The sequence below is a fragment of the Quercus suber genome, unplaced genomic scaffold (genome assembly GCF_002906115.3).
Source record: "Quercus suber isolate HL8 unplaced genomic scaffold, Cork oak 2.0 scaffold_415, whole genome shotgun sequence".
In the NCBI taxonomy this organism is placed as follows: Eukaryota; Viridiplantae; Streptophyta; class Magnoliopsida; order Fagales; family Fagaceae; genus Quercus; species Quercus suber.
The window spans coordinates 96,133-105,483 of record NW_027069866.1 but is presented as its reverse complement, the minus strand read 5'-3'; positions in this window follow the sequence as shown (position 1 = coordinate 105,483).

Sequence of the window (9,351 nt, the reverse complement as noted above, 5' to 3'; positions counted from 1 at the left end):
TATATATATATATATATATTTTTTTTTTTTCTTGGAGAATAAGACAATCGTAATTATTTCAAGTATTAATATATATTTCCTTTCATAGTGAACGTGTTTCATAAATCATAATCAATATGATTTTTTTTTTTTGGAAACTAATATGATTTTTTTTTAGACAAGTAGAAAGTAGAATTATGTTTTTTATATTCACTTTTCACATACTTTTACATTATAGACTAAATAAATATGTATAATATTGTACATATTTGCATGATTAGAATACAATACAATATTTTCCTTTAAAAAATAATATACAATATTGTACAGTACTATTTATGCAAATGTATACAATTATATGTACAGAACCAGAAATGTAAACTTTTTTATATGATATAACTACCCTTTTGTGTATGACCATGTGAGATTTTAACCCGATTAAAGGAAATGATGTGTATATATTAATATAATGCATCATATATTTTCTAGGCAAAACTACACTTTTAGTTTTTGAAGTTTACCCTATAAGCACAATTGGTCCCCCAAGTTTCAAGTGAGCATTATTGGTTCGTCATGTTTAAAAAATGAGCATTATTAGTCATTTTATTAACTATGGTTAGTGTTAATATTTACGTAGCTATCAAAATGGTGACATGACATTTATTTAGCTGATGTGGCATTTTTTAAATTAGAATATTATAAAGTTGAATTTACACATCATAAACTCATAAAATTGAATTTACACGTCAAAAACCTATAAGCACAATTGGTCCTCCAAGTTTCAAGTGAGTACTATTGGCCCCTCTTGTTTAAAAAATGAGCACTATTAGTCATTTTATTAACTATGGTTAGTGTTAATATTTATGTGGCTAACAAAATAGTTACATGACATTTATTTAGCTAATGTGGCATTTTTCAAATTAGAATATTATAAAATTCAATTTATACATCATAAACCCATAAAATTAAATTTACACGTCAAAAACCCATAAGAGTTTTTTATGGTGGGCATGAGGTATCAAGTCGTGTTATGTGGGTTGACAAAGACTTCGTAGCCCACTGCAATGGCTTCGATTTGGGTTGAAGGGTGGTAGGCTGAGATGTTTTTCTAAACCCATGTGGAGGCGAAGGACTTGGTTTTTGGGTTGAAAACTGTGACTTTGATTCCAAATCCAGATTAGCCTTTGAGAATAGGTCGGTATCGAATACCTCAACTAGGTTTAGACCCTGAGATTTAAGAAAGGACGCCACCTTCGTTGCTGAAGGAAGTAGAAATTAAAAAATAAATAAATAAATAAATAAATGAAGTTGTTTTGAGTTTTGAAGCAAATGCGTGAAAATGCTGAAGAAAGTAAAAAAGCTTGTTTTTATTTTTTATTATTATTTAAAAATGCCTAAAACAAACAAGCAAAAACCCATCATCTATATATATATATATATAATCGAATCTTTTGAAGCTTCCACAGTTTTCCACGTCAGCATAGCATTAAAAAAAATAATAAAACAAAAAAATAAAAAATAAAACCAAAACCAAAAACGTCATAAACCCGACACTACCTGACTCTGCCTTTTCTTTTCATGCTTTCCCTTTCACGAATACTCTACCATTACCTTCCTCCCAGCTCCTCCTCTACCAGCTCCTCCTTAATCAGACCCACGACAATTCAACACCCAACCCATCCAGCCTGCCTTTCCCGATCCTCTGCCTCTCCATTTCCACGGTAAGACCCAACAGACACCTTCTTCAGACCATCAATTTCCTTCCTTAGATCACCAATATCTCCTTCCTCAGACCACCCACATCCAACCACCGATTTGGCACAAACCCCCCACATCCAATCGGCGCCCCATTTGCCGTGGGTCCAATCAAGCCCATGGCCACAAATCCCACCATACCCATATCCACTTCGCTCAGTTTCCACTCTTCCTCAGAATAGAAATGGAGCCCTATTTTCCGCGGGTCTCATCCAGCCCATGGCCCATCAACTATGTCAGTCGGCAATACAACCGACCCAGCCCGTCAAGACCGGCCCAAAGGTATTATCTTATAAACCTATAATATATATATATATATATATTTTTTTTTTTTTTTTTTACTTGAAAACAAACTCGTTCTCGAGTTCATCTTTGAAATCTGAAATCTTCGCTCAAATCAATAACAATATTTCGAATGCTTTAAATAACTTCAATAGGCTCTGAAACTTGAATCCTTCACAAAGTGTAGCATAAAGTTTCTTCTCATCTACTTTCAATTTATTTGCAATACCAATCAAAAAAGAGTTGATAATAATTAAAATTTTCTACTCCAAGAAAATCAACAAATTGTGTAGTCATCTTCAACAAATCAACTGGGACCTCAGGATTGTGAGTTGTGGACTCATCCTCATATTTGATCTCAATTGAATCTTCCATAATGTTCTCAATAATGACATATCTTCATTCCTGTCATCATCCACAACCAATTCAACCGTGTGTTTTTTGACCTCTTCAGCAAATTTTTGACAAGTTGTATCTTTAATCTTCAATTCATAACTTGCTGCAAGTCTTGATCTTTTTTAACCCCTACAAAAATTTCTTTGGAAATAGGTTGTTTCTTCTCAACCCTCAAACTCCTTTCTTTACTTGACACATGGACTTGACTGTGATAATATTTGATTTTGTGGTTGACCTTTCATGTTTTGAACATATTGCTTTCATATGAATATACAGTTTATAATCAACACTTGTATAATCTAGTATATCATAATAGTCATTAGGAAACCATAAATCAATTAATACCTTTTTCATTCTTTGCCAAGAGCAGATTGGATGCTTACCTCGCCGCTTTCTATCGATTTGAATGTCTTCCACCATTCCTCTGCTTCATTGTCTAAATTTATTAGATGCAAGCCGCACCTTTTCTTCATCACAAATCTTCCAAAAATTAAAATACTCTTCTAAATCAAGAAGCCAGTCATAAAATCCATCTTACACATATCTCCATCAAAGAATGGAATTTTCTTGTAATTAGGAGTGCGTCTTTGAATATATTGAACATTTATTGTTGTGAGATGATTTCCTAGCAAGAAGAGTAGCAATCTTTTGCTGGATTTCACCCATAATTTTCTGACTCTTTTCATAAAATCGTTGCTCATCACGAGCCTCTTCACGAAACTTGAGAAACTCAGCCCTAGTGAGGACTGGGTTGTTGACGTCGTCACCGCCGTCATTGTTGTGGTGGTCACCGTCTCGCCGATTAGCCATCAGGCCAGGGTAAGTCAAGGCTCTGATACCAACTGATGTCGCAGGAAGCCTGAAGAGAAGCACACACGATGCTCTCTTGATGAAACAGAAACTAAACTGTTAGTTTCTGGTAGTAAACCTCGAATCCACGAGGGGTTCCCTGAATCCACAAGGAGATAAAACTGGAATCCACCAGAAGAGAAAATTGACAAAAGTCTGTGTTTATTGATAATAGTCTATCGAAAAAACGTTTACAGACTTTGGGGCCTATTTAAGGGCTCCTTAAAACTTGATTGACAAGAAAATATAATCTAAATTAACTCCTAATTGATACCTAACCATAACAGGAATCAAATTTGACCTAAAAACATTAAATGCACCTAAAAACAAGGAAATAAATCATCTAAACCAAAATAACGTTTTTTTACATAAAAATACCAAAAATAATAAATTACAATAATTAAATAGTAATTGTGTCCTACATCACACCAAAAAAAAAAAAAAAAAAAACTCTTGACACACACAATGATACTATTTGATTTTTTTTTTTAATTAAAAAAATAAGGATTGGTATTTGGTACTACTTGGTTATCTAAAAGAGGTCTTTTTTGTGCATGGGTATATGTTAGTCACTACAGGTTAGTCTTGTTAGATCCAAGTTTTTTTTTTGGGAGCTGCACAAAATGAGATCAATTGCTATACCGGTGTATTTTTATGCTTAAAAAATAACAAAGGACAAAGTCCAAGAGGTTAAAAATAGACAATAAAGAAACTTTGACTTGAGACTATTATAGATTCAAAAGTAAATGAAAATAGAACATAGGATCATGAATGTCTGGTTCTTCTTCATCACCAAAAAAAAAAAAAAAGTCTCACCACACACATACACAAATTAATACAATACTAATTTACCTCACAAACAACATAGATCTTTCTTAGGTTTCTGTAGTAAAACTGACCACTATCAAAGTATGTGTATTTGCACATTTCTAGCAATTATGCAATTTACACTTGGTCATTCAATATGTGAGATGAGACCAAGATACATTTTTCATAATGTTTCCCCTGGTTCAACTTATTTCCTTTTTCCTAATCCGCATTTCTAAATATGTATCAATTATCACATGGGTCCCATCATTCACTATGTGAGCTGAAAAAAAAAAAAAAAAAAAAAAAAAAAAAAAAAACCACATTCACAATGTTTCCACAGGTTCATCCTATTAACTATTACCTAATTGGGAAACAGTAGCCCTTTTTTTTTGGCACTCTCATCTCTCTAACCATTCTTCTTACCTATAGGCATGATAAAGGTCGCATGCCTCAAAATCAACCTCAAATGTGCCATTCACAGCATCTCCATATTGTCCAATGCATTGGGCACAGCAATTTTACACACCAATTCATTGCTGCCCATTAATTTCATAGATATAATATATCCCAACCAAAGTCAGATCCCAGCATTACCAAAAACCCAGATATATATTTTCAACCCATAAACATGGCAAAACCCAAGTGGGGGATTTCCATTGAATTTGGTTCAATTTGCAATGAGAGGAATAAGATGATGACATTAGAATTTAGAAGGCTAGATACATTACAGACCAGAAGTTGACAGAGGACCTACATATCAAACTAAGATTGGAAAACTAATAAGGAATTGGGATCCAAGACTTTAATAAGTTAGCTGAGAAAATATTGGATGAAACCCCAACCCTTAAAAAGTCTCAACTGTACCCAAAATCAACCTCAATTCAAGACGTCAATATACAAATTTTACATATAAACCACACATAATCAAAGCCATACTTCTAACAACAAAATATACCAAAGAAGAAAATGTTACAGAAAATTAATTTATATCTATGAAAAGAAACATATATATACAGCAATTTCTTCATCACAAACGCAAAATGAAAAGAAGAAAAAATCCATTGCACCATAGCATAAAAGCAGATTTAAACACAATGTAAAGAAAAAAAAAATGAAAAAAAAGACATATAATTCAGTATGAACAATGTAATGAATAACTAACCTCAACGTACTCCACACCAATTTTGCTAAGATTATCAGGAAGCAAGCTGATAACTCCATCTCACTCAGTTTCCACTAAACAAATTCAAACCCATAGCTCAGTTTCCACACACAAAACATATAACTAAAATTCAAAAAAAAAGTTAAGAAATCCACACTAAAATAGTTAGAAATCAGATGTACATAGATTATCACAGAGGTAAACGAATACCATACCTTACCCTAATTCGAATGGAGGAAAAGAATGAAGAGAAAGGAAATAGCAATAAACCTAGAAATTGAACAGCCGTGAAAAAAAAAAAATCTAATAATAATCAACTATATATATGATAGAGTCCTAATAGTTATAGAGTTCGAATTCAGAAAAAAAAAAAAAAAAAATATATATATATATATATATTATAGGTTTATAAGATAATACCTTTGGGCCGATCTTGACGGGCTGGGTCGGTTGTATTGCCGACTGACATAGTTGATGGGCCATGGGTTGGATGAGACCCGTGGAAAATAGGGCTCCATTTCTATTCTGAGGAAGAGTGGAAACTGAGCGAAGTGGATATGGGTATGGTGGGATTTGTGGCCATGGGCTTGATAAGACCCACGGCAAATTGGGCCCTAGCTGGATGTGGGGGGTGTGCCAGATTGGTGGTTGGATGTGGGTGGTCTGAGGAAGGAGATATTGGTGATCTGAGGAAGGAAATCGATGGTCTGAAGAAGGTGTCTGTTGGGTCTTGCCGTGGAATGGGAGAGGCAGAGGATCGGGAAAGGCAGGNTTAAAAAATAACAAAGACAAAGTCCAAGAGGTTAAAAATAGACAATAAAGAAACTTTGACTTGAACTATTATAGATTCAAAAGTAAATGAAAATAGAACATAGGATCATGAATGTCTGGTTCTTCTTCATCACCAAAAAAAAAAAAAAAAAAAAAGTCTCACCACACACATACACAAATTAATACAATACTAATTTACCTCACAAACACATAGATCTTTTCTTAGGTTTCTGTAGTAAAACTGACCACTATCAAAGTATGTGTATTTGCACATTTCTAGCAATTATGCAATTTACACTTGGTCATTCAATATGTGAGATGAGACCAAGATACATTTTTCATAATGTTTCCCCTGTTCAACTTATTTCCTTTTTCCTAATCCGCATTTCTAATATGTATCAATTTTCACATGGGTCCCATCATTCACTATGTGAGCTGAAAAAAAAAAAAAAAAAAAAAAAAAAAAAAAAAACCACATTCACAATGTTTCCACAGGTTCATCCTATTAACTATTACCTAATTGGGAAACAGTAGCACCTTTTTTTTTGGCACTCTCATCTCTCTAACCATTCTTCTTACCTATAGGCATGATAAAGGTCGCATGCCTCAAAACAACCTCAAATGTGCCATTCACAGCATCTCCATATTGTCCAATGCATTGGGCACACAATTTTACACACCAATTCATTGCTGCCCATTAATTTCATAGATATAATATATCCCAACCAAAGTCAGATCCCAGCATTACCAAAAACCCAGATATATATTTTCAACCCATAAACATGGCAAAACCCAAGTGGGGGATTTCCATTGAATTTGGTTCAATTTGCAATGAAGGAATAAGATGATGACATTAGAATTTAGAAGGCTAGATACATTACAGACCAGAAGTTGACAGAGGACCTACATATCAAACTAAGATTGGAAAACTAATAAGGAATTGGGATCCAAGACTTTAATAAGTTAGCTGAGAAAATATTGGATGAAACCCCAACCCTTAAAAAGTCTCAACTGTACCCAAAATCAACCTCAATTCAAGACGTCAATATACAAATTTTACATATAAACCACACATAATCAAAGCCATACTTCTAACAACAAATATACCAAAGAAGAAAATGTTACAGAAAATTAATTTATATCTAGAAAGAAACATATATATACAGCAATTTCTTCATCACAAACGCAAAGAAAAGAAGAAAAAATCCATTGCACCATAGCATAAAAGCAGATTTAAACACAATGAAAGAAAAAAAAAAAAAGAAAAAAAAGACATATAATTTAGTATGAACAATGTAATGAATAACTAACCTCAACGTACTCCACACCAATTTTGCTAAGATTATCAGGAAGCAAGCTGATAACTCCATCTCACTCAGTTTCCACTAAACAAATTCAAACCCATAGCTTAGTTTCCACACACAAAACATATAACTAAAATTCAAAAAAAAAGTTAAGAAATCCACACTAAAATAGTTAGAAATCAGATGTACATAGATTATCACAGAGGTAAACGAATACCATACCTTAACCCTAATTTGAATGGAGGAAAAGAATGAAGAGAAAGGAAATAGCAATAAACCTAGAAATTGAACAGCCGTGAAAAAAAAAAAATCTAATAATAATCAACTATATATATATAGAGTCCTAATAGTTATAGAGTTCGATTCAGCGGAGGGGTCTGATGTAGGACACAATTTACTATTTAATTATTGTAATTTATTATTTTTGGTATTTTTATGTAAAAAAACGTTATTTTAGGTTTAGATGATTTATTTCCTTGTTTTTAGGTGCATTTAATGTTTTTTAGGTCAAATTTGATTCCTGTTATGGTTAGGTATCAATTAGGAGTTAATTTAGATTATATTTTCTTGTCAATCAAGTTTTAAGGAGCCCTTAAATAGGCCCCAAAGTCTGTAAACGTTTTTTTCGATAGACTATTATCAATAAACACAGACTTTTGTAAATTTTCTCTTCTGGTGGATTCCAGTTTTATCTCCTTGTGGATTCAGGGAACCCCTCGTGGATTCGAGGTTTACTACCAGAAACTAACAGTTTAGTTTCTGTTTCATCAAGAGAGCATCGTGTGTGCTTCTCTTCAGGCTTCCGCGACATCAGGTTGGCTGTATCTATAATAGTCTCAAGTCAAAGTTTCTTTATTGTCTATTTTTAACCTCTTGGACACTCTTGAGACTACTGAATTCAAAGATCAGTAAGTGCTTTGTTTTGGATTCACATTTTTAATATATTTACAGTCTCTACAATACTATGTCTAATATTTTTATGTAATATAATAGGTTGGTGGAAAATAACCAACCAATAGTGCAAATGCCCGAGCAATTCAAACCACAAGTAACAATTCAAGAAGAGATGAACGTCAACAGAAGAACCATAAGTGAAATAAAAAAAAAATTATGTGGGACTCTGATAATGAGCTCATGAGAAAAAAATATACCTTCAACAATAACATTGTGTCCTTAACATTGCTTTATGTACTATAGACTTGCTTTTACAAAATTTAACTATAAAATTATAAATTGATTGATATTAAATTCAATTTCTAGGAAACAATCTTTACATGTCAAGGAAAGATTATAAATATTGACATAGATCATTCTGGTTGGTACTTTATCTCTTGCGAAGAATGTCGTAAAAAGGTAAAGCCAAGAGATAAATTTTTATGGTGCGACAATTGCAACAAAAAGGCATGCTTACCAATCCCCAGGTACACAAAATGAAAATATTTACTTTTTATATTAAAATATACAACAAATAATATGATATTAACATTATATATGTCATTTCTTTTATCAGGTATAAAATTCAATTAAAGGTTGAAGATAGCTCAGGAATGGCCACATTCATTTTATTTGATTCAGAAGCAGAAAAATTACTCAACATATCAACCAAAGACCTTCTGAATAAATCTTTAGAGATGAGAATGTCGAAGATAAAATTAGTATTTAATATTTACTAAACTTTACTTTAGTGTACAATTTGAAAAATGTTACTTTTCTTAGGAGCCCGATGAAGTCATCCTTCCTGTGCAAATAGAAAATCTGAAAGGAAAACAATTTGTTTTCCAAATACAACTAAATGACTATAATCTCAACCATGGATGGGAATTCTACACTATCAAGAAACTTTTTGACTCTTTTGAAGAAACTGACAAAGCAATTCAATTTGATAAAATGACAGAAGTAAGTATTCTTTAATTTAGCAAAATTACAAATATGATATTTAAGATGTATATGTTGTAATACATTCCTCAACCTGTTCTATTGCCAGTTTTACATCAATGATACTTCAAATGAATGTAGCAACAACTTATCAATTGAAGAAGATGG